The sequence below is a fragment of the Ovis aries genome, chromosome 3, assembly GCF_016772045.2.
Source record: "Ovis aries strain OAR_USU_Benz2616 breed Rambouillet chromosome 3, ARS-UI_Ramb_v3.0, whole genome shotgun sequence".
Lineage (NCBI taxonomy): Eukaryota > Metazoa > Chordata > Mammalia > Artiodactyla > Bovidae > Ovis > Ovis aries.
The window spans coordinates 12,430,077-12,456,525 of NC_056056.1; the positions used below are offsets into that span (position 1 = coordinate 12,430,077).

The following is a 26,449-nucleotide window of genomic DNA, read 5'->3' on the forward strand; positions in this document are numbered from 1 at the left end:
TGACCCCAACCCTGGGGGGTGAGCCCAGAGGAAGGGTGTGTATATGAGTGTGTGTGTGTGAAACAGACCCCACACTCAGAAGAAGTGGGTGTTTGTGTGTATGTGTGACAGACCCCACAATCACACGGAGGAAGGGTGTCTGTGTGTGTGTGTGTGTCTGTGTGTCTGTGTGTGACAGACCCCGCACTCATACCTCCAGCCCCCAGAGCTCCCAGGTTAGCTTACCTTGTGGAGGAAGAAGAAAGTTTGGGATCAAATTTGAGCCTGAAGTTTTGAAATGACCAGACCTTAATGAGAGAAAAATTGCTTTCATAATCAAAAGCTGTCTGAATGTTTGAAACTGGACCAAATACTATCAAAGGTGCATAACTCCCCACTGGTGGAGGGGTTTGCAGAGCCCAGCTGGTTGCTGTTATTGAAAAATAAAGCTGTGCCATAATTGTAACCCAGGGACCTGAAAGTCCTTAATAAACCGTCTATGAGGGGAACACAAAAAAGAGTCTGCTTTGAAGGGGAAAGATGGTTAGAAATCAGGCCGGAATGAGGCTTTATTGAATGGATCAGGCAGTGGGACCTAGGAAGCAGGACACCTGTCTCTCCACTCACCCCTCCCTGCACGGTCTGGGGGAAATGCAGGTCACCGTGTTCTTGGCTGGTGCCGGTAACACCCTCAAATCAATGGCGAGCCCACCCCCCAACCCAGGTTGGTTTAAGGACCAAGGAGACCTCTCCTCCAAGGCCGAGGCCAAATCTCAGGATCCCATCACCTTCGCTGAGCCAGGTGGGATAGGCCTGACGCAGCATCACGGGGATGACTTTCCAGAGAGGAAGCAGCTAGCAGCAGAGAGCTCAGGCCGCACTTAGCCAACCACCTCTGCAGCCAGGGTGGGAAGACAACAGACAGAGAGCCAGGCACAGGAAGAGGAGGGCTTCAATGTCGGAGACACAGGCATGGGCAGGATCGGATTCCCCAGAGCCCACCCACTGGTAAACAGGGCTAGTCGGGGACCTGACCTCAAGGTCTAGCTCTCTCCTGGGGGTCAGGGGAGGTAAGGAGAGAAAGGGCTGCGGAAGGGAGTCTTGCTCCCGAGGCCTAGGGCTGCAGAGAGGAGTGTGGATCGGGGCCTCTGAGGCTGAGGGATCTGTGGCAATGTGGGGACAGGGATGTGTACGAAGTCGGGGACTCTCAGGAGGTGGACATCTGGGCGTCATCAGATAGAAGGGATGCTGCAGCCTCGGAGGGAAAGCAGGATGGGAGAAGACAGGAAGGGAGCCTCGGGGGAGCCAATGGAATGTTCAGGAGAGGGAGGAAAAGCTGCGGGAACTCGCCTGAGAGCCAGGCAGCAGTCAGATTCTGGCCAGGCTCTGGCCCCTCTGGCAACTGACAAGACGCATCTCTCAGCTGCTCTGGGAAACTGAACAGCCTTGAGTCTGCCCAGGTGGGCAGCGGGTCAAGTTTACCTCCCTGCTTCCTGTGCCCCTCCTCCAGCTCTGGCTGCCTCTCAGGGCCGCCTCTGAGACAGCCCCCCATGTCCCCTCCCCCTCAGGGCCCAGCATTCCAGACTTTCCCCTCATCAGAGTTTACCAGGCAGGTCTGAGTCTCTCACCGGAGTCCCTGGCCAAGTTCAGCCTGGCTCGCTGCCGCCCTGTCTCCTCAGCTTATAGCAGGAGCCAGTTGAGGCCCATTTGCAGACAGCCACATGCCAGACCCAGGACCCTCCCCACCGAAGGTAGCGAAGCCAGCCCACTCCCCCTAAGTTCATCCATGTCAGTTCCCACAAGAGGGCTTATGCTCCGGCTCAGACACTCGGACCCAAGGAACCCAAGCCCCTCCCTGGTCCCTTTCTCACCTAAGTCACTGGCCCTCTCCATGCCCTGTGTAAACTGGAGTCGATCTTCAAAACCCAGCCAGCCCAAGGCTTGGGGCATGGGGAGGCAAATGGGAAACTGGGGCGTCTCTCAGCTTCAGTTTGCCCTCTGTACATAACCCATGTATCAGCTGGGGTCCCCCCATCCTTTATGATTTCAAAAATATCAGTTCAAAGCCATATTCTACACCCTGTGGGAATGCAAAGATACCGCTTATGCTTTGGAGCACTCTGGTTTACGTTTTCTCCCTCCCTTCTGCCTCAGAGCAGCGACTTCTGCTAAATTCGTTTAGTGTCTGGATCGGGCCTCTGACCCAGGTCTGCTGTTTTGTTTTCACAGAGCCCTGACTGAGACGTGGAATGTGGCCGTCGCCTTCTGCTATTTCCACCAGAAACCCACCGCAGAGGTATTTGTGTGGAAGGCAGGCAAAGGGAGGTTTCAGGAAGTCAGAGGAAAGGTTTCAAGTGCGACAATAAAAACTTCAAACAGACATTGGACAGTCCTGTTCTTTAAAGTTTCACCCCTGAGAAGTTTTCTTGGACCCCTTTATCTCACACAGTTCCCCAGCCTGGCTCTTTTTTTTTCCTTTTAATTTTTTTTTTAAACTGAAGCATAGTCAATGTGGGCGTCCCTGGTGGCTCAGTGGTAAAGGATTCGCCTGCCAATGCAGGAGACGTGGGTTCAATCCCTGGGTCGGGAAGATCCCCTGCAGAAGGAAATGGCAACCCACTCCAGTATTCTTGCCTGATGAATCCCATGGCTGGAGGAGCTCGGCGGGCTACAGTCCATCAGGTCACAAAAGGGTTTGACATGACTTTGCTGTTAAACAGCAATGACATGGTCAATGTACAATATTATATAAGTTACAGGTGTATAATATAGTGATTCACAGTTTTTAAAGGTTATACTTCATTTTTAGTTGTTATAAAATATTGGCTATATTCCCTGTGTTGTACAATAATCCTGGCTCTCTTCTTCATCTTCTTTTTCACACCTCTCTTCCTTGAGACTCAAAATAGTCCAGTGGTTAAATGCAAGAGCTCTGCTCCCATATGGCCTGACTCTGTGAGCCTGGCTTTGCATCTCATCAGCTATGTGATAATATGAGAGTTACCTAACCTCTCTGAATATCAGTTTCATCTTTCTCTGAGGATAATAAAAGCTGAAGATAACAGGATTGGTGGTGAGGATTTCATAAAGCAATCCATGGGAAGCTCTTAGCAGAGTGTTAATAATGTTAGCTATTATTATTATCATTAACCCCCTCCAAATTTTCCTACTTTCCTAGACAGAACAATTCAGCCTTCTCAGGCCCTGTCCCAAATCTTGCCCATCTTTGCATATTCAAGTCCAGGAAGTCTCAGGCACAGAAGGAGTGTTCTTTGAACACGATTGGCCCTCCTTTACTGGCAGTCAGTCAAGGTTGTGAATGGGCTCCATCACAGGTAAAGGGGCTGAACAGTGACCCCCAAGCCAATAGGTACTAAACAAATCCTATGCCGTTCTTCCTCTTTCTCTCCTCCTCCCCTCCCCTGTCCCCATTAGGCTGAAAGTAAACAGCATTAAGGGCTTCCCAGGTGGCTCAGTGGTAAAGAATCTGCCTCCCAATGCAGGAAATGCTGGTTCAATCCTTGAATCGGGAAGATCCCCCAGAGGAGGAAATGGCAACCTACTCCAGTATTCTTGCCTGGGAAATTCCATGGGCAGAGGAGGCTGGTGGGCAACGGTTCATGGGGTCACCAAGAATCCAACACGACTGAGCATGCACATACCACCAAGGCATGTACAAACAGCACTAACAGCAGCAGCAGATCTGGGGCCTAATGGGAACTGTCTCCAACCTTACTGAACTACTGGGAAGGAGTCACTGTCTTCAGGGGTCTCTATATAGCCTGGAGTTTTCTGGGGCCATCTTGTCTACCTCTTGAGAAACCCTACCTAACGAGGAGGGCCAAGACTGAGAAAGAGACTACTTCTCAGTGATGTCATTTGAGGTTCTAAATTCTGCCATACCTAGATTCATCCCTTGAGTTTTCCAATGTTGTGTGCCCAGAGATCTCCCTTTTCTTGTTTAAGCTAATTTGATACAAAATTGAATCAATACAAGAGTGAATGAATCTTGACTAGTGAAGAATTTCAACTAAAAATGGGGTGTATAATAAAACAAGGAGGAATGTCATGGAATCCACTGCAGAAAGCACAGCCAGAAACCATAGGAATGAAAAGGCTGCCTCTGACTCCACATCTCTCGCTCCTGACCTCTCTCCCTGAAGCCACACAATTTCCCATTCCTGCTTTTTCTCTGCATATCTCCTTTTTTTCCCCCTCTGCAGATAAGTGTTTCTGCTGACTCATTAGCTCATCTAGAAAAGGTCCCAGGACTGATTAGTATTGGCCCAGATTTGGTCACATGACCCTAAACCATTATTGTGATTGGCCAAACAGGGGCCATTACCTCTGGCTGGGTCCAGGCCCACCTAAACCAAATAGACTAAGAGAGGGTGAAGAGTGGACTTAAAAAAAAAAAAATCTAAGTACTGTTTTCAGAATAATGGAGACTGAATGCCAAATACTGCTCCGCCCCCTGACAAGTCTCTGTATGGAGTTAAGTGAGTTTCTGTTTTACAAATCAATGGAGCCCTGAGTAAGCTCAGGGCCCGCCCCTTGTCCTAGAGGAACAGTTCTAATGGAAGCTTTCACCTGTGACAGCAGCTTCTGGAGGGCTGGTTTCCCTTGGGCTTTCACTAATCTCCATTCAAATCACACATGAGCCAGAGGGGACTAGTTCTGACTCTAGCCCCAGCAGGAGGCCTTCCCTTGGCATCACTGGAGTTTTATAAATGTCCCGTTACATGGAATCATAAGGAGGCAGGGAGTCCAAGGAGAGAAGTCAGGGAGAGAGGAGGGGATCATAGAAGAGCTGGCCTCTGAGCAAGTCCTTCAAGGATGGGCAGTAAGAACTTCTCAATCCTGCAGTCGAGAAGACAAGTAGTTGCAAGTCTTGGCGAGGATGTGGGGAACTTGGAGCCCTCACACACCGCTGATGGAAAAGCAAAATAGTGCACTCGCTTTGGAAAACAGCCTGGCAGGTCGTCAAAAAGTTGAACATAGAGCTACTGTATGACCCAGTCATTCTACTCCTAGCTGTATACCCAGGAGAAATGAAAATGTGTTCATGTAGAAATTTTACATGAATTTTCACAGCAGCATTGTTCATAATGGCCCAAAAGAAGAAACAACCCAACTGTCTGCCAGCTGATGAATGGATAAATAAAAATGTGGCTTGTCCGTACAGTGGGATATTATTCCATCATAAGAGGAAATAAAGTACTGATATCTGCTACAATGTGATTGAACCTTGAAAATCTTAAGTGAAAGAAGCCAAGGGACTTCCCTGGTGGTCCCAACACAGGGGACCTGGGTTCTACTCCTGGTCAGGGGACTATATCCCACAGGCTGCAACCAAGAGTTCACATGCTGCAATGAAGATCGAAAATCTTGCATGGGACAACTAAAAAACAGTCAAATAAATAAATAAAAATAAAAAATATGAAAAGAAGCCAGTCACAAAAGACCATATGTTGTATGATTCCATTTATGAAATGTCGTGCATAGAAAAATATATGCAGACAAAATGTAGATTGGGGATTGTCTATAGCTGCGGGGGGGAGGAATTGGTGCAAAAAAAAAAAGAGTGAATGATGCTATTGGGGATTTGGTGGGGGATGTTGCAAATTGGCGTGATGGTTTCATAATTGTGAACACAAAATATGCAACAAAACATTGAATTGTACACTTTAAACAGGTGGTGAATTATATTGTATGTGAATTATTTTCTCAGGATAGCTATTAGCAAAGAAGAAGAAAAGAACATATCTAGAGGTAGGAGAAGGGGGCCTAAGCTGCAGAGCAGCCTGGGAACTCCAAGATGTCAGGGTCACCCATCTGATCAGCTGGCCACCCTGCCCGCCCCTCGTCCCTTGGATTCCAAAACAAGTGAAGGGAATAGGGGGCTGAGAGTCCAGCCCTGAGGTGTAAAGAATAACAGTCAAAGGAAAAAGGGGGGAGAGAAGAAAGTCTACCTCCGAGGCCGGAGGTGGGTATAGGAGGCTCCACAAGGAAGCAGAGTCCAGGTGACCGATGCCAGTCTGGGTCACTGGCTCACATGCCAGGGAGAGATCAGAGATCTGGTAGCATAGGACTGTGACATGTGCGGGCTCCTCGGGGTGAAGGCTTGGTCCTGGATGGCTCCGTCCACTGTCGCCCACTGCCTGTCTGTGGGGATGGTTCCAACATGGCCTTTGACTGTAGCTGGTTACACAGGTACGGACCTCTGACCCCAGCTGAACCAGCCTTGGTCCTTTCTCTGGAATTTGGGACCTTGACAGAGGAAGAGGCGTTCTCTTCAACAGGCTAGATCATGTGAGCTAGAAGGTAGTGAAGGGCCGAGCCTTCTCCCCCTACTCCCCATGGCAAGGCTGAAAAGGAGAGGGCCCTGCTTCCCCAGCTGTTGGGAATGTTCTGAGGTCCCTGTGGAAGAAGCACTAAAGTGCAAGCACCTGGGAGCGCTCGGGCAGCGTGGGGCTCTGTGCACCTTGTCGGGAGAGCCCAGAGAGACTGGAGCTGCAGCAGAGAAGCCGGTAAGGAGGGTTCTCGAAGAAGCAGCACTAGTTGGGGAAGGTGGAGGGGGGATTGCTGTCCCAGCAACTTCCCTGGAGAGGGGTTTGGAAATCACAGACCAGGGCCATTGGTACCCACTGCCCTTGGCCACAAGTCCTAGGGAAGCAAAAGTTCCCTAGGAGCAGCACATGACGGCCTTGTTAATGTGGTAAAGAGTAGATATTCTGTGCCAGCAGGCCCATTATACTTTTCAAAGCATAGTCACCTCCACAATCTCATTTGCTCCTTCCCCAGGTATGTTAGAGAAAGATGTAGCATGCTCTGAGAGCTGCCAGGCCCAGGCCCCTTCTAGAATGAAGCTGCCTGGCTGACCCACCCCTGCACACTGGGTTAAGGTGTGTACCCAACACAAAGGCAGCCAACCCGCAGGTGGGCCAGTGGCCTGGGGAGGAGCCTGGCTGAGCCCCACGTACTGAACACAGATAACAGTGACCAAAGGCGCCAACGCGCTTCCCTCTCGGGGTTTGAGAGGCAGCCTCTGGAGAGAGGCAGAGCTCTGATTTTGCAAGGCCAGAAGCCAAGAGACACAGTAAGAGAACAGAGATTGAAAGCCAAGAATGAATAAGAAGTGGTGGCGGTGGCAACCAGGAGATGGGGTGAAGCTAAGAGAGAGGCACTGGAGGGGTGAAGCAGGGAGCACGATGGCTGAGATGGGGGAGTCAGCTTGGGGGGAGCTCTAGAGCAGACCAGCTTTGGCAGATGGCACCCCGTGGCCCGGCACCAGAGCAGCACTGGACCCTCAAGGGCCTGTCTGCACAAAATGGAGTCGGGAGGCTTAGATTCTGGTCTTTGTTGTTGTCCTGAGCCTCCTTATCAGGAACCCTCAGGGACCCCCTGAGTCACCGCTAGTCCTTAAGGCTGCCTCACACCCCTACCCGTGAATCTCTGGCCCAGCTGGAGGAGGCCATTCCTGGCCAAGGTCAGCACATCTCAGTGGGGTCTTTCCTCTTGTCTGCCCCTGAACCCTCTCTTCTTCAGAGGGGTATGTGTCAGGGGCAGACCACAGGGAAGACCTTCTGTGATGTGGTGACATCAGGCCTTCAGCCTCAGAGATAAGTCTAGGGAGGTACCCACAGCCTCGGTGAGAAGCTGATCAAATGAAGTCAAGACATGAAGGAAACTTCCTTCTTTCCGTTCTTTGTTTCCTCAAGCGAACTTTACTCTCAAATGTGTCACTTGCTGATTCAGGCACCCAGCAGAGTCCAGTCAACTGTGACCAAGGGACCAGGGTTAGGTAATACTCATGGCTGCTGGGGCTCAACCCTGGTGCTGGGTCTTCCCAGAGGAAGAGGGAACAGGGTGAAAATTAAGGCCTAAAATATGTGCACTAAGCAGAGAGAAAATCAGGGGATGGGAACTAACATTTTTTAAAAATTGATAGATGTGGAGTGCTGTCCATACAGTTTTCAGTTTACTTAGGTCTTCCCAACAACTCTGAGATAAGCATTAATAACCTTGTTGTGCAAATGAGGGAAGTTAGGCTTGGAAAGTTAAGGCACTAGCCCAAGACGTTGAGTCTAGTAAGGGGTGAGGCTGGATGAGAGTCCAGAACCATCCAAAGCCAGGGGTTATGCTCTTTCCTCTGTACCACACTGCCTGGCACTGATTTGAAATGATGTTTCTGCCCTTGCTTTGCTGAGTCTCAAAACCCCAACAACTCCGTTTCACCGAAGGGCCTTTGAAACTTTCAAGCTCACATTCATCATCATTCATGTAATGTTCTGTCGCTCGGTCGTATCTGACTCTTTGCGACCCCGTGGACTGCACCACGCCAGGCTCCTCCATCCTCCACTGACTCCCCAAGTTTGCTCAAATTCATATTTATTGAGTCGGTGATGCTATCTCATCCTCTGCCACCTTCTCCTCCTGCCTTCAGTTTTTCCCAGCATCAGGGTCTTTTCTTATAAATCAGCTCTTTGCATCAGGTGACGAAAATACTGGAGCTTCAACATCAGTCCTTCCAATGAATATTCAAGGTTGATTTCCTTTTGGACTGATGGGCCAGATATCCTTGCAGTCCAAGGGACTCTCAAGAGTCTTCTCGAACATCACAATTCAAGAGCATCAAGTCTTCAGTGCTCAGCCTTCTTTATGGTCCAACTCTCACATCCATACATGACTACTTGAAAAATCATAGCTTTAACTATATGGACCTTTGTGGGCAAAGTGATGTCTCTCCTATACATTATCTAGATTTGTCATAGCTTTTCTTCCAAGGATCAAGTGTCTTTTAATTTCATGGCTGCAGTCACTGTCCGTGGTGATTTTGGAGCCTGAGAAAATAAAATCTGTCACTGCTTCCACTTTTTCTCCTCCTTTTTGCAGTGAAGTGGTGAGTTTTTTATCAAACAGACAAGGAAGTGGAGTCCAGAGAGAGTGTCCAGCCTGTAGTCATACAGGGATTCAAATGCAGAAAGGGGACAAGGATGCAGGTCTCCTAAGTCTGATGCTAGGGCCCTCCCCAGACGACATGCCACCTTGAGGGTGTCCTGTTCCACGGCTTCTTTTTCCCTGCAGAGCTGATTGGTGAGGCTGCCCCAGGCTGGTTCCTGCCTGGCTTTCTGATTCCACCTTCTTCTCTAGTTCCTCCTTCTGTCTGTCCCCTAAATGTAACCATTGGTGGCTCTCCTGGGAAGTCCCCTAGCAGCAAGAGTAATGTGGCTCCACAACTCTGCACTCAGGACTGCAGACTCCCCAGGGGGCATACTGTGTCTTTCATCTTTGACATTCCCTAAATTCCTGACCCAAACATCAAGGGAGTAAGCGGTAAAGGCTGAGATAACTGTTGGATAAGATCAGATAATCAGGTTATGCATGCCTGTGTTGCCACTGCATCCACTGACCCACCTCCATTCCTCTACCGTCTATCCACCCTCCCTCCACTATTCATTCATTCACTGGTCTGTCCATTCATCTAACAAGGCTCATCAACAGGCCATACTTATTCACACCGCCATGCTCCCTCTGCCTGAATGCTCTGTCTTCCTTCATTTGACGCTAACTCATCTTTCATACCAGGGCTTCCCTGGTAGCTCAGAGGTTAAAGCATCTGCCTGCAATGTGGGAGACCCGGGTTCGATCCCTGGGTTGGGAAGATCCCCCGGAGAAGGAAATGGCAACCCACTCCAGTATTCTTGCCTGGAGAATCCCATGGACGGAGGAGCCTGGTGGCTACAGTCCACGGGGTCACAAGGAGTTGGACACGACTGAGCGACTTCATTCATTCATTCATCTTCCGTTGCATCCTCTGGAGAGCCTTTCCTAAAGCTCAGACTTGACTAAGAGACCTTAGGTGTCCCAAGAACACCTTTTACACTTATCACATTTTTCTTAAATTTCATATAAATTTATTTATTTTAATTGAGATGTAACTCACAAATGAGCTTATACTGCTCATCAGTAAATGGAGAGAGGGGTTGTTGGGGCAAGGAATAGCGACTTTATTTTTATTTGGGAAGCCAGTAGACCAAGAAGTGAAGTCGCTAAATTGTGTCCGACTCTTTGCGACCCCATGGATTGTAGCCCCCCAGGCTCCTCAGTCCATGGAATTTTCCAGGCAAGAGTACTGGAGTGGGTTGCCATTTCCTTCTCCAGGGGATCTTCCCAACCCAGGGATTGAACCTGGGTCTCCTGCACTGCAGGCAGACGCTTTACCATCTGAGCCACCAGGGACCAAGAAGATGGTGGATAAATATCCCAAAGAGCCATCTTCTCTGTGTTAGCATTCAGGCTTCTAAGAGGGGAGGGGGTAAAGTCCTGGTTCCAGTTAGACTGTAGGCGATGTGTTGATTTCTTCCTTCCTGCCACTCTTCACAGGTGGGCCTGGTCAGAAGTTGAACAATGATATTTTAGCTTAACACTCATTACCTGGGTGGCAGGGTTCCCAGAGATGGGCCATTCATTATGTATAATTTAAGCTTACAGACAACATGCCTTTGGTGATTAACTTGCAGCGAAAGCAATAGAATACAAAGATTAAAGTAAAAGAAACATCCAATATGGAGTCAGATTTGTTTTTTCCTATTGCAATACCACAAAATTTATCCTTTTATAGTATACAATTCAGTGGTCTATTCACAATTGTGCAACCATCACCACTAACTTCAGAATATTTTCATCACTCCATAAAGAAACCCTGTACCTACTTGTCCCTTACTATTTCCCCTCAACTTCTCCAACCCTTGGCAATCATGTCTCTACTTTCTATCTCTCTAGATTTGCCTACTCTGGAGATTTTATATAAACAGAATCATACCATATGTGGCCTTTCATTTAGCATGATGTTTTCAAGGTCCATCCATGTTGTAGCGTGTGTCAAGACACTTCTGCCTTTTTAATAAGAGTTGAGAACATTTTGGTAGCTTTGGCCCATTCTGGTCCTCTGCTGCTGCTGGTAAGTTGCTTCAGTCATGTCCGACTCTGTGCGACCCCATAGACAGCAGCTCACCAGGCTCCCCCGTCCCTGGGACTCTCCAGACAAGAGCACTGGAGTGGGTTGCCGTTTCCTTCTCCAGTGTATGAAAGTGAAAAGTGAAAGTGAAGCCGCTCAGTCGTGTCCGACTCCCAGCGACTCCATGGGCTGCAGCCCACCAGGCTCCTCCATCCATGCTCCTCGGGTGACCTCAATTAAAAAAAAAAAAACCATAGGGTTGCAAAGTCTTAGAACTTCTCAAATTTAGAGCCAAAGTGGCCATCCTAGAGAGATTATTGGAAAACCAACCGCCAAAAATAGTTGCTGGCTTTGAAGATGGAGGAAGGAGCCACAAGTAGAGGAACACAGGCAGCCTAGAGAGGCCAGAGATGAGAAAAGGGATCCACTCCCAGAGCCTCCAGAAAGAATGCCACCCTGCCCTGCCCACATCTTCATTCTAGCCCGTTAAGACCCACAGGGAACTCGGACGCCCCAGAACTATAAGATAGTTCATTTGTGTTGTTTGGAGTCTGTGTATAACTCGGTTTCTGTTAACTTGTTACATACAGCATCAATAGGAAACTACTGCAGAGTTTGGTACCCGGAACTGGAGAGCAGGACTGTGCCTAGCTTGTCCCCGAAGCGTCGGGAGGTGCAGTATACCAGGTAAGCGCTCAGATTCCGCCTTGGGTGATCCACGGCTCACATTGCAGTGTTCGCACGTTGTGTATCCTTGAGCAAGGGATTCGTCCTCTCAACAGAATTTCCTCATCGGTAAAATGGAAATAACTGTATTCCTTCCCAAGACTGTCATAAAGATTGACAAAAAGCATACGTGTTAGTGCTTAGCACAGTGCCAGGCCGATGGAGAACGGCAAATAAATAAATGTTAGCCAGTATTTCCACTGTTGCCATGCATCGTTGACTGTATTTTTTTTAAAGATTTTTTTGGTAAATATGTTGTTTTGTAGGTTTTGTATTTTTATGTTATTGTTCGGGCGGGGGGGCTGTGTCGGGTCTTCACTGCTCTGTCGCTGCTTCTCCAGTTGTGCTGAGCGGATGCTGCCCTTCGTTGCAGTGTGTGGGCCTCTCACTGCGGTGGCTTCTCTCCTTGCAGAGGACAGGCTCTGGGCACATGGGCTCAGTACTTGTGGTGTATGGGCTTAGTTGCCCAGTCGCATGTGGAATCTTAGTTCCCCAACCAGGAATCAAGCCTGTGCCCCCCACGTTGGCAGGTGGATTCTTTGCCATTGGACTACCTAGGGAAATTCCACTTATTAATTTTTTTAATATTCATTTGGCTGCACCAGGTCTAAGTTGCAGCATGCAGGCTCTTTAGTTACAGCATGTGGGATCTAGTTCCCTGGTCATGAATCGAATGTGGGCCCTCCCTGCATAGGGAGCACAGAGTTTTAGCCACTGGACCCCCAGGAAAGTCCCTCATTAACTGTATCTTGAACTGACCTTAATCAGAGCTAACTCTGTCCCCTCTTGTGGTATCTAAAGGGACAGAGTACTTGGGCTCAATGTGGGCTGGAGTCCATACCAAGAACACTGATCTCAAACACCAGAAAGTCCAGACAGCAGTCATATTCCTCAGGCAGGTAGCTGTACCTGGTTCTACATGTTTATCTAGTTTGGAGTGCCTGGAGAATCCCATGGACGGAGGAGCCTGGTAGGCTGCAGTCCATGGGGTCACGAAGAGTCGGACACGACTGAGCGACTTCACTTTCACTTTTCATGTTCATGCATTGGAGAAGGAAATGACAACCCACTCCAGTGTTCTTGCCTGGAGAATCCCAGGGACGGGGAAGCCTGGTGGGCTGCTGTTTATGGGGTCGCACAGAGTCGGACACGACTGAAGTGACTTAGCAGCAGCAGCAGCAGCAAACAACCAACAGCACCACGGAGAGAAGGGTGTCTCAGTGTATGAGACAGTGAGGGATGGAGCCAGGAAAAGGAAAAGAGTTGCTAGATGGGAGCCAAGTAGGAATCTGGCAACTGAGATGGGTCAGTATCGTGAAGGATGGGCCACAGGGAGGCTGGGCGCACTCTTGAGCACACAACATTTACCCCAGTTCCCACGATGACTATTAAGCACTATGTCCACTAGGATAGCTAAAACAAAGACAGTAACAAGTGTTGATGAGGATGTGGAGAAATTAGAACCCTGCTACATGGCTGGTGGGAATGTAAAATGCTACAACTACTTTTGAAAACAGTTCGGCATGTCCTTAGATAGTTAAATATACTGTGACCGTATGATCCAGCAATTCCACTACTGTGTGCTTGCCCACATCCACACATTTGTCCACACAAAAACTTATCCATGAATGTTTGCAGAAGCATTTTTTGTAATAGTTGAAAGGCAGAAACAACCCAACCTCTGTCAAATGAGGACTGAAGAAACAAAATGTGATCTATCCATACAGCAGAATAATATTTGGCAATCAGAAAAGATTGGATGACTGAGACATACCACAACATGGATAAATCTTTAAAACATGATGCTTAATTAAAGAAGCCAAACACAAAAGACCCCATGTTGTATGATTCTTTCTATATGAAATATCCAGAACAGGTAAATCCATGGAGACAGCAAGCAGATTGGTGGTTACCAGGGACTGGAGAAAGAACAGGGGACTGTTCATGGTAACAGGGTTTCTTTGGCGGTGATAAAAATGTTCTGAAAACAAGTAATGGTAATGGTTGCACAACTCTGAGTATATCACTGAATTTCACACTTTAAAGGGTGAATTTTGTGGTGTATGAATTATAATCTCAATAAAGTGAAAGTGAAGTCGCTCAGTCGTGTCCGACACTTTGCGACCCGTGGACTGTAGCCCACCAAGCTCTTCTGTCCATGGGATTCTCCAGGCAAGAATACTGGAGTGGGTTGCCATTTCCTTCTCCAATAATCTCAATAAAGCTGCTATAAGTGCTACCCGCCTTTGAGCACTTTCAGTATGCCAGCGAGTGAGCTGAGTACATGCTTGAGCTTGTTACCAGGCTTTAGGGACAAGGCTGACCTGTTGAGGAGCCTGAACTGGATTCATGTGACTCCCACCTTCTTGGAGGGAGGCAAGGAGCAGAGAGGCCCAGTTTGGCTGACAGGTAGATAAGGGAGTGATGGGGGGTGGGTGGCGGTAAGCATCCCTGAGACATGAGGGCACCTGAGAAAAGTCAAGTCACTTGAGTTCAGAGAGCCGGTCAGAAAGTGTGTCCATCTGTGGCAGGCCTCCAGAACAAGGAGCCTGGCCCTCTCTCTACTCTGTGGCCCTCTGGACCCCAGAGGAAACCCTGGTGACTTAAAGCAGGAGAATGCCCTCCCAGTTGGTGGAAAACGAATTGAGGAGGAGGCAAAAAGAACCAGAGAGATGAATTAGGAGGCTGGAGCCATCACCTGGAAGTGAGATAACTTACACTCCAATAGGGGAGATGGGCCATGTATTAGGGTTCCCCAGAGAAACAGAACCAATGGGATATATATATGTACACATCTACACCTCTGTCTCTATCATCTCTATCTGTACTTATAGCAAGTGATTTACTGTACGGAACTGGCTCATATAATTATAGAGGTTAAAAACCCCTCAACTCTGCATTTGTCAAACTGGAGACCCAGGAAAGCCTGTGCTGTAATTCCAGCCTGAGCCCAAAGGCCTGAAATTCAGTAGAGCACACAGTGGAGATTCCAGCCTGAGGGCAGAAAAAGCCAAAGTCCTCGCTCAGTCAGGAGGGCAGATCTCCTCTGCTCGGCTCTTCATTGACCGGATGAGGGCCACCCACATTAGGGAGAACAGCCTGCTTTACTTAAAGTCCATTGATTCAAATGTTCATCTCCTCCAAAAACACTGTTGCAGGCATACCCAGGAAAACATGTGACCAAATACCTGGGCACCCCATGACCCAGTCACAATGACACATGAAATTAACCATCACAGGCCACAAGCAAATAAACATACAATGTATGGTCAGGGAGCAATAAAAAAGTATGGGGAAAAATGAAGCAGGGCGACTGACTTGAGAACAGTGGGGCCAGAATGACAGGCAGAGAGAAGGTATCGAAAATAAATATCTGTTAAATGAAAGGCTGAATGTTGCATTCCCCCAAGTGTTACTTTTTTCTTTATGCCCCACATTGCTTTGCCTTCTGTTAGGTTTTAACTGCAGTGAATGCTATTGTCACTGGGAATTAAGGTATTTTCTTTTTTTTTTCCCAAAGAATCAGCAGCTTGAAAGATACCGTGTTCACACATTCTGCCGGAATGTCACATTTGATATGGCCACTGGACACGCTTGACTTCTTCTTTATTTATGATTTCTGGCGCTTTTCCTTTGAGGCCGCTCAGAATAGCTTCTGATCCTGCTCGCTCACAGAAACGGTGAAATCAAATCTTCCTGTGCTCGCCCCATCGGAGGCCAGTTTGCTTATGTAAGCTACTCCCGCCCTCGCTGAGTAACTGGATGGTGAGAGCAGAGCCCCGGACAGATTTCAAATGAGGCTCTCTTCACATAAACGTCTTTGACTCGCGTACTATTCTTCTGGTAAATTGCTTTTGTTTCCAGAAACCTCGTCGCAATCGATACAAGTTGTGTGCGTGCTACGGGAGACCACATTTGAGCCATTGGCTGATCACTAATCTCTTTATTCCCCTTTAAATGTTTTTGGTCTTTCCCTCGGTAATATTCAAATCAATGTCCTGACTTATTTATTCTTTGGGAGTCTCAGTATCTCCCTCAGCATCTCATCACTTCTGTTTGATGATAGATTTTGTTGAACTTCTGTACCCTGGGCAAAGCAGCGGGCTCCAAGGACTGTCTGTTGTGTGTGGGTGTAATGTGTGTACATGTCAACAAATTTGCACGAGTGTGAGTGTGTCTATCCTAATAAGAGCTGAAAGACCTCTGAGTTCGAAATCAAACAGATCTAAGTTGGAGGGACCGTTTTTCCATGGTCTAGGCAGTAACCTTGGGCAAGTTGTCTCATGGGGGCCTAGGATTCACAGCTGGAAAAGAGAAATGTAGGTCTATACCCAAGAGAAATGAAAACATATGTCCACATTAAAACTGAATGTCCACATTTAACAGACTGTTCATAGCAGCATTTTTCATAATAGCAAATGAAACCCATATCCCATCAACTGGTGAATGGATAAATAAAATCCATACAGTAGAATATGATTTGGGGGCTTTGCTAGCAGCCCAATGGTTAAGACTCCACACTTCCAATGCAGAGGTCATGGGTTCAATGCCTGACTGGGGAACCAAGATCTCACATGCCACATGGCGTGGCCAAAAAAATAAAAGAATATATGATTTGATCATTAAAGAAATGAAACACCGACACATGCTACAACATGGATGACCCTAGAAAACATGGTTCCACGTGAAAGAAGCCAGATACTAAAGACCCTGGGTATTCATTTGCTGCTGCTGCTGCTGCTGCTGCTGCTGCTGCTGCTGCTGCTGCTGCTGCTGCTGCTGCTGCTGAGTCGCTTCAGTCATGTCCGACTCTGTGCGACCCCGTAGACGGCCTCCTACCAGGCTCTGCCGTCCCTGGGATTCTCCAGGCAAGAACACGGGAGTGGGTTGCCATTTCCTTCTCCAATGCATGAAAGTGAAAGTGAAGTTGCTCAGTCATGTCCAACTCTTTGTGACCCCTTGGGCTGTAGCCTACCAGGCTCCTCTGTCCATGGGATTTTCCAGGCAAGAGTACTGGAGTGGGGTGCCACTGCCTTCTCCGATTCATTTGCTAGGGCTGCTCTAACAAAATAGCACAGGATGGGTGGCTTAAACAACAGAAATATATTGCCTCCCAGTTCTGGAGGGAGGCTCAAGCCCAAGATCAAGGGGTCAGCAGTTTTGCTTTCTTCTGAGGGAATCTGTTCATACCCCTCCTAGCTTCTTGTGGTTTGCTGGCAATCTGCCGTATTCCTGGGCTTGTAGGTACATCACCTCAATCTCTGCCTTCATCTTCACATAACTATCTCCCTTTATCCAAATTTCCCCCCTTTAAAAAAAAATAATGTATGCATGTATGTTTGTATTTGGCTACACTGGGACTTAGTTGCAGCAAGTGGGGTCTAGTTCCCTGACCAGGGATGGAACCTGGAGCCCCCGCACTGGGAGCTCGGAGTCTTAACCACTGGATCACCGAGGAAGTCCCTAAACTTCCCCATTTTATAAGGACCAGTCGCTAGTCCACCCTCAAGACCTCATTTTGACTAATTACATCTGCAACAACCCTCTTTCCAAACAGGGTCATATTCTGAGGTCCTGAGCGTTAGGATTTCAATGTGTGTTGAGGGAAGGGGACACAATTCAACCCATTAATACCACATATTGTATGATTCCATTAATACGAAATGTCTGGAATAGGTAAGCCCGTGGAGACAGAAAGTAGATTAGTGGTTGCCAGGGGCTGGGAGAAAGAAGGAATTTGGAATGACTGTTAATGGATACAGGGTTTATTTTTGAAAGTGTTCTGAAATTAGATAGTGGTGGTTCTTGCACAACTCTGTGAATATACTAAAAACTAATGAACTGTACATTTTAAATGGATGAACTGTATGGTATGTGAATTATATCTCGAAAGAGCTAGTTTTGGGGGCGTTTTTTTATTTTTATTTTTTGCCAAACCCATGCCCCCTGCAGCAGAAGTATGGAGTCCTAACCACAGACCACCAAGGAATTCCACCCCCTCAAAAAAATGTTTGTTTGTTTTAAAAGAAAATGTGTAATGCTGGCCACTCTTCTGCCCTGTTAAGATTCTGCAGCTCCTGTGTTTTAATACAAGTGAAAGTGTTTGGGAAACTCTGCAAAGATAAAATACAGTTGTAACCTTTAGTCTTAAATTTTTAAATGCCTTTGGTATTTGTTAAGTGCATTCCACCCTGCATGGTGGATTCCCTATTAATTCCAGGCTTTCTAATGTAATAAAGAGAATTCCAGCTCTCCTTAACAGCTGACTCTTAGCAGTTGCTGCAAGTTCACTGTCACATCATTGAGAAAAACACCTTTCCCAGACCTGCCCTGGTTTGACCACGGAACGGTCATCCTCTGAACGGATGTCTCTTTTACCGCTGAGTTTATCTCAGTGCAGCCTCTGGAAAGCACCTTCCAACCTCTGCATTTTAAGAGACTAGTTCTTTTTTCCCCCTCTGCATCTGTGCTTTTGCCCTTGTTGGAGCACAGCTATTTCTTCCCCCAGAGGCCAGATAAAATTTCATGAAACAGTTGGGATTTCAGCGGCTAACAGAAACATGTCTTGTCCTCTGAGATGCCTTCGTGCATCCCTGCCCTCCTCCCAACCCCCAGGGGTTGCTGCCCAGACCCTTGGCATCTCTTACGGCTCAAGCCTTAGGGACCACTGTGTCCCTTAGCGGCCAGCCATCAGCTGTCTCTGGCCACAGGAAGTGTGTATCCTCTTGTTCATGACCTTGGCTGTATACTTCATGCCTGCTGTAGGATGAACTGAGTTGCAGGTCTCTCCGGCAGCCTGTCTCCTGTGGTGTGAGGAATCTCTGGCATGAAGTGCATATAGATTAGTAGGTTGTAGGCAAACAGTGCAGCCACTGAATCCGATCTGGCCAAACTTAATTTACAATCCCTCCAGAAACTCCAATACTTTGGCCACCTCATGCGAAGAGTTGACTCATTGGAAAAGACTCTGATGCTGGGAGGGATTGGGGGCAGGAGGAGAAGGGGACGACAGAGGATGAGATGGCTGGATGGCATCACTGACTCGATGGACGTGAGTCTGAGTGAACTCTGGGAGTTGGTGATGGACAGGGAGGCCTTGTATGCTGTGATTCATGGGGTCACAAAGAGTTGGACATGACTGAGCGACTGAACTGAACTGAATTTACAATCCCTCCAGTGTCTTCTTCTATCTACCTGTTAGATTTTACACTTCGGGGCCGTTTCAAACTGGGTCCCCTTTCTAGCTCTCCAGCCCCTTGGTGTGTGTTTTTGGCTGTGTTGCCTAATTTCTCTGGGCCTCCATTCATCCAAATCTGAAAGGAAGGTAATGATCCTATTCTCATAAGGCTGTGATGACGATGGAATGAGGTTTTTCTGATACGTACTGAGAGCCTGACTTAATATTGGTGCAGTCTCTCTCTCTCCCCCTTCTCTCTCTCCGCCCCCAGGGAAGGCAAGGTTGCCCTGACTGAGGCCTGAGACACAGTTGAAAAGAGCGCCACGGTCAGAGTCACACACCCGTCATGTGAAGCCCCAGCTCTGGTTGTGACCCTGGACTGAACCCTCTAGCCCATATCTCCCCACGTCACTGGGGCTGGAGCCGGGGGTCCTGAGGGGCACCCAGGATCGTGGATAAGAAGCAGCTGAGAAGCCTGTTGGAGGCCGTCTGGCTGGGACACTCTGTTGTCACAACAGCCCTCCCGGAAATCATGTGACCTGACACCCTTCACACCCACTCAGGCTGCTCCTCACAGGAGGACTCCATATTCAGCTCCATTTATCCAGGGCCTGGGCACTTTCCTGGCTCTTGGGAGGGCAGACTCCAGGCCCCTCTCTGCAGCCTCCTTTGTTCCCCTGTCTCACCATCCCCCAGCACGGGTCTCTATTCTGGCCCAGCTGGTGGAGGCGTGGTCCTCATGAGGGGCCAGAGAAGGTCCCCCAGTCATGCCCCACTTGGCCACTTGGAGCTGCGGGGCCCTGGGCAAGTCCCTTAGGTCCTCTGTGGCTGGGCGCCTCCTCCAGACGTTGGTGATAGTCACAGCCCCTTCCTCATAGGTGGCCATGTGGGTTAAATATCATCACGTGTAAAGAATTTAGATCAGAGTCTAGCACATAGTAAGCACTCGATGAATTGTTGTTGCTTATTCACTCAATTTTTCACTCACTGGACACCTCCACTCTGCTGGGTGCTAGGGACGCAGATGCACCAGAGGGAAACCCCGCCTTCACAGGGCGCCCCAGGTCAGAGGGGCAGGCAGATGGGACCCGGGGCCACTACTGGACTCAGTGGTAACACAGGGTCGGTGCTGGGGGAACTACACACGCGATGAGGAGAGTGGGGTCGTACAGAGAGGCTCTGACTCCTCTGGGGTGGGTCAGGAGAAGCCTCCTCCGGAGACCCTTTGGCTGGGCCATGTGGGGCGCAGGAATTCCCCTGCTGGTGGGAGAGGCCCAGAGAGGGCAGTCCAGGCGTGGGAGCAGCACAGGCAAAGGTGCAAGGGGAGAGCAGAGCCCAGGTCTGGAGGCAAAGATGCTCACTGCCCACCCCGCCCCTCCCGCTCACCCGGAGCCTGCCCGTGGGATCCTGCTGTGAGAAGCTGTGTGACCAGGAGCTGGCCACCGGTGCCCGGGGGCAAGTACCCCAGTGCTGCCCTCAGTCAAGGGGCGATGGCAGGCACTTACCCAGTGTCCTGGCCCCTCGAGGCGGCTGTAACTTTAAGCGGTGTTTCGTCCCCCTTCCCAGAAGTTCCCAGAGGGACGGAGCGCTGCTTCTGAAGGCATCCTGTACCGACACACTCACTTCCCACATGCACGGTTAAGACCCCAATCCTTTTCTCAGAGGCTGCTTCCTCTGTCTAGGGAAACCCAGCCTAAGACATCCAGCCGTGTAAGAGCTGACCGGACAGGGGTTTGTCCAGAACCCTCCATTCTCCAGCATTCTGGCCACTTGATTGGTTCTCCGGGCAGTTACTGAGCATTTGGTGCATGGCCGGCTCCAGGAAAACACTTAGGGAGATTCAAGAAGTAGAGCCAAGAGTCCCTTGAGATGCTATTTGAGGAGGCAAGACAGCTGCAGGTGGGGGTGGGGGGCACAGAAAGAACTGCAAGGGCTGGGAAAGGTAGAGTGCATTTAGGGAAGAGCAGGCAGGTGGGTGCGTTGGATCCCAGGATGGTGCTATAGAGAGGAGGCAATGCAATCCGAAAGGGCACGTGGGCTGCGGCAGCTGGAGGTGCCCCTTGGTCCCTAAGGGAGCGGCGACAGGGAGCCACGGAAGGACAGAGGCTGGGGGATGGGGCACTCTCTGTTAGAAGAAGCCCTCGGCTCCGGGCAGGGTGGCAGGGAGGGGGCAGACCGGGAAGAGGCTGCGGAGCAGGGTGCTGCTGTCAGCCAGCCCGGCTCTAGCCGGACCTGCCCCCAGCCTCCGGAGGGCCATCTTTTCATAAAAGCGCGGAAAGCTTCCTGCTTTCCCACCCTTCCTTTCAGACCCGTTTCCTGCTTGGCCTCCAAACTTATTCCCATTCCTCCCACCTTCTCTCATTATCTCTGACTTCAGAATGTTTGCTTTGGCTCCACGGCCTCCAGCCCGCTCGCTCCTGCTGTCCGCGTTGGATACTCAGCAAAAAAAACAACAACAAAAAAACACACTCCTTCCTGCAAGCCGGCCCAGACTCACCGGGGCAGGATTGTCTTCTTTCTACTTTAAGTAAACGGAATTGGCGCAACCTTGGCCTTGGAAGACAGATTCTGTCTTCTAACGACTTTCCTTCAAAACCACAAATGCATTTTGTCTCGATTTGAGGTGGTTCTTGCCTCTAGTCTCAGCAACCTCAGGGCGAGCGCGAGGGGCATCTGGAAGTCTTGAGATTTCACAGTGGATGCTGTGCTCTTGTGCGAGGTCGATTTCTCCCCACACCAGGCCGAGAGGGCAGAGACAGCACAATTCCCTGTCCATCCAATAAACATCTATGAGCCAGGCCTTGAGCTGGGTGTCCGAGGATAAGACATCTGCTTCCCAGGCGCCTATGGCCTTGAGGGGGAGATGGACAGACTGGACACAGAAAGAGGTACAAGCAACTGTGGGATCCGCACTGACCTTGCACCTGTGGAGCCCCAAGCTAGGTAAGTTACCGAACCTCCCTCTGCCTCAGTTTCCTCATCCACTGAAAGGAGGTTATGAGGTTCCTTTCCTTAGAGAGAGGATTTAAGGTGAGACAGGTGGCTCAGACGGTAAAGAAGCCGTCTACCATGTGGGAGACCCAGGTTTGATCCTGGGTCAGGTAGATCCCCTGGAGAAGAAAATGGCAACCCACTCCAGTATTTTTGCCTGGGAAATCCCATGGACAGAGGAGCCTGGCGGGCTACAGTCCACAAAATCACAAAGAGCTGGACACGACTGAGTGACTAACACTCAGATATGATCTAGAAATGATTGTGCTGTACCCGATAGGTGGAGGTCTGGGGGTGGAGGGGAGCCCCAGGAAGTTTTCCTTCCCAGCTTTTACTTCTTCTGATGAGACTGGAGCCCAGCCCTGGACCTCTGCCCTCCTGGTGGGGACCTTAGCCCTGTTCCTCAACCCCACCAGAGTCCCCCTTTTTGTGACCCTCCTATTTGTCCAGTGCCTAGGCAAGACTGGACCTGGGCTAAGCTCCCAGGCCCCTCTGATACTTTGCTGGAATGACCTTGAACCATAATTTAACCTTGTCAAAACTCAGTTTGCTTTTCTCTCACACCCATCCCAGAGGGTAGTTGTAGGAGCAGCATAGGGTACCAGGTAAGGGGATAAGTTGGCGCTCAGACAAGGATTGGTTTGAGATGGGGCATAGCCCCTTCCATACTAGCTCTGTGACCTTGGGCAACTCACCCTGCCTCTCTGAGAGTCTCATCCATGCTTGGGAGAATGGGGGTTTGTGTAAGGAGTTGAGTAAGGACTCAGTAAAGGACAGCTATGGTTACTATTATTATGCAGAAAATAAAGGCAACCAGCCAGTGAAGCACCTGGCAGAATGCCTAACACATAATAAGATACTTAGTACATAAATGCTATGGTCTTGTTTGACCCCTGACTTTGTGCAGGTAGGTGCTTGGTGAAGGGCTGGAGGACTAGGCATCTTGCTTATTACCCAGACATCAATGCAACCAAAAGCTGAACTCCAAAGCATGGGCAGACCTGTGGTCAGAGCAAGGCAAGCCCACAGGGTGCTGGGAATGTGGGGAGAACCAAGAGATTAGTGAGCCAAGCATGAAGAAGAGAGTGAGGCTGGTTGAATGGGAGAGCCCCCATGAAAGCCCGAGGGTGGGGCTTTGAGGGCTGCTGGGCTTTAGGCACTCAAATACCAGTCAGATCTATTTAAAGTACCAGGGGCTGAGCACTTGCTTTGGAGATGCCTGAAGCTTCCTGGGCTGATGAACCACTTCCCAGTACCCTTTGGCAGTGTTGCATGATATGCATGTCTCATGCAAGAACTGAAAGCTGAGTGTGAGCTGGGGAACCCAGAAGCCAGCAGAAATCATGGCAGCCTTCCTGGAAGAGCTGTCCTCATAGAATGAGCAGTGTTTGCTGCGAGGAGAGAGGGCAGGATCTGGAGGGAGGATTGCACAAAGGCAGGACCACAAAAGTTGCTGCAGGGGAAAGAGAAAGGAGATGAATCTCCTTTAAAAAGTGTAATACAATTTAAAATGGTACACTTTAGCAAGGGAGAAATACAAAAATACAATTAAGAAAAGGAGTCAATTAAAAAACCTGCAGCAGTCTCACTTCCCAGAGGTGCTAACATTTTGTGTGCTTTTTTCCGCTGTTTCTGTACGTGTGTATATTACCGATGTTTTTTCTTTCTGTTTTTTTTAAAGGAAAAATGGACTAATATAATACATACTGTTTATGACCTGCTTTTAAAAATGCATCATGAACCATGTTCCCTGTCATTAAATATTCTTCTTCACCACTATTTAATGGCCTTATCATATTCTCTCATATGAGTGAAACATAATTTATTTATTTAAGCAATTTTCTATTCTTGGGTATTGAAGTGGTTTCCAACTTTTCAATATTATAAGCATCTTCTAAATGAACATCCTTGTGGCTGAAACTCTGTGCATGTCCCTTAATTATATCCTTGGGATAAATTTCTAGAAAAGGAATTGCTAGGATAAAGGGATGCAGATTTTAAAGAATTCTAATGCGTATTGTCAAATTGCTCCCTGGAAACCTTGTACCGATTTATAGTCCTGCTAGGAGAAAAGAAGGGGGCCTTTCTAGCATTTCCACTAACATTGTATGATTTTTGTAATTTGTGAGTTTGATAAATTCAAGATACTCATGGATCCAAGTTTCCTGAGATGTAAGATGGCAGTGATAATAATGGTATCTATCGTGGATTTGTTGCGATAGTCAAAGCACCCAGTAGACAGAAAATGCTTAAGAAGAAAGTGCATCTGAGACTTCCTGGGTTGCCCAGTGGTTAAGACTTCACCTGCCAGTACAGGGGGTTGCAGATCACATCCCTGATCAGGGAGCTAAGATAGCACAGGCTTCCTGCCCCCTGCCCAAAAAGAAAACCAAAACATAAAATAGAAGCCATATTGTAACAAATTCAATAAAGACTTCAAAAAAACCAAGAAAGAAAACACAACTGACAGTGATTAGTGATTCTTGTAACTTGATTATCCCTGGAATGAGGAAGCCCTGTGAGTCAAGGTTGAGAAGATAACTTGGAAGCCAGTTTTGTAATTGACTCTGTTTATCTTCTCTTTAACTACAAAATTCATATATGCTTGTAAGAAGTGAAACAACCCACAGCTGGGATGATTAAAAAAAAAAGTGAAAGTACTCCTTCCTTCCGCCACAGTTCTCTCCCCAGAGATTAGATGTATAGCCCCTAGATCTTCTCTCAGACCTTTATAAACTCTGTGTGTGTGTGTGTACGTGTGTGTGTGCGCGGGCACACACACGCACCCATGTATGTAATTTGTTGTTGTTTTGCAAAATGGAATCCTACGTAGGATTTCACTGTCACCTCACAATGGACAGCTCTACCTTACACTTTTAAACTTTCGTTTGGATTCCACGGCTGGGTAAGTCATGATTTGCTTATCTTTCTCCCTAACAGTGCAGTAACAGCTCATCCTCACATGCGTACCCTTGCATGACTGAGCAAGTATCTCTCTAGTCTGGGTTCCTGGCAGTGGGATGGGAGGTCAAAGTGGTTAGACATTGTCACACAGTCAAGTTGCTCTTTTAACTCTAAAAATTCTGAAAGAAACCTGAAGCGAAGCTGGAATCTGTCTCTAGCACCAGCTTCTGGCTGTCCTCTGCCTTGAAGCAAACCACAAAGGAATCTTTCTCTTGTTAATTAACTGGGGTTTTTATTAAACACCTTCCCAGCTAGCCAACCGCTCTGACCCAGCCATTCCTGGGAGACATCCTGATGAGAAGTTTCGTGTTTTAATTTATACATCTTCGATGACAGCTTTTGTGTCCGAGTGTGTGCTCTATAATCAAATATTAAATGATCAGAGAGACACTGTTCTTCAACAGCAAACACATATGAAGCCCTGACTGTCTGCCAGACTCCTGGGGAGAGGGGTGTGGGCACTAAGTCTCGGCCTCTAAGGATGCAGAGTGCAGTGGAGGAGCTGGGGGTTCAGGTCAAGGATGAGGACAAGGTGTGGTCATTGGATCATGGGGCCCAGGGGAGAGAATAAACTGCTCTCTCCTTGGGGAATATGGAAAGTGGACGTTCAGCTGGATCTCAAAGGCTTGGGAGGCCTTTGCCAGGTGAGGAAGAGAGAAGGGATTCCGGGCAAGGGGAGCAGTGGTGGATAAAGGCCCTCCTTTTGTAATTTAAATAGGAAGCTGCAAAGTGGAGTCTGGTGTGGCTAGGAGATTAGTTGTAGGGTAAGGGAGGTAGGGTGGGGGGGTTGTCCATTGGAGAAGAGGCTGGAAAGGAAGACTGAGGCAAAACCACAAGGAGCTGCAAATTTCAGGTCGAGGGGCTTACACTTTATCCTGGAAGAGATAGTGAGCCATTGAAGGTTTAGGTAGGGCTGACACCATTAGACCTGTGTTTTATTTATTTATTTTAAGAAGTTCTTTATTTTGTTTTTGTCTATGCAGCATGTGGGAACTTTATTCCCCAACCTGGTATCGAACCCTTGTTCCCTGCAGTGGAAGGGTGGAGTCTTAACCGCTGAACCACGAGCGAAGTCCCAGACTCGTGCTTTATTTTTTGTAATTACCAGCTTGATTTTTGTATTTATTACACCCCTATTTTGTTTTTTACGTCGTTTTATCACCAAAACCATTTCTTGTCACCGCTTGTCATGTGTAACATGTAACCTTATGACGTTTAGTTTCATGCTTTTTGAAATGGTGTCCTGTAACTTGCTTCATTGCTCGTTATGCTCCGGGATTTGTCCTTGTTGTGTAGCTGTGGTTCCTTCCTTTTCTACAGTGTGTGATACTCCTGGCATGAAGTACTATCTTCCAGGTTTTTCATATTCCCAGTGCCCAGGTGTGCTTTTATGAATGAGGCTACTGTTTATAAAAGCTGCATCACTGCTGCTGTTTTGAGCAGGGTTTCTGAGGACGACTCAAGAAGTCTCTGTGCGCCACCACCGCCTCCCCCCGCCCCCAACCACCACTTAAAATACCCTAGGCCAGACCTGTGTTTTAGAAAGATCACTCTGGTGATATATGGAGAGTGACTCACAAGAGGGAGTCAAAAAACCTAGAGGCAGAAAAGACCAGTAAGGTTTTTTGTGTTTTTTAAAAACATTCATCCTT

The 26,449-nt window shown here is 48.4% G+C and overlaps 1 protein-coding gene and 1 non-coding gene across 6 annotated transcripts in view; one reads left to right on the forward strand and one right to left on the reverse strand.

Annotated features, from left to right (window-relative positions):
• Nucleotides 1-10,149: 10,149 nt before the first annotated feature.
• Nucleotides 10,150-10,221, reverse strand: TRNAC-GCA (transfer RNA cysteine (anticodon GCA)). The gene has a single exon. It is a non-coding gene; the product is annotated as a tRNA-Cys (tRNA).
• Nucleotides 10,222-24,505: 14,284 nt separating this feature from the next.
• Nucleotides 24,506-26,449, forward strand: part of STRBP (spermatid perinuclear RNA binding protein) — a 178,332-nt gene continuing 176,388 nt past the window's right edge. For all 5 annotated transcript variants that reach the window (XM_060411825.1, XM_060411826.1, XM_042245730.1 and 2 more), the window contains exon 1: nt 24,506-24,738. The gene's annotated coding sequence lies outside the window, so the exon portion shown is untranslated. The remainder of the gene's footprint in view (nt 24,739-26,449) is intronic.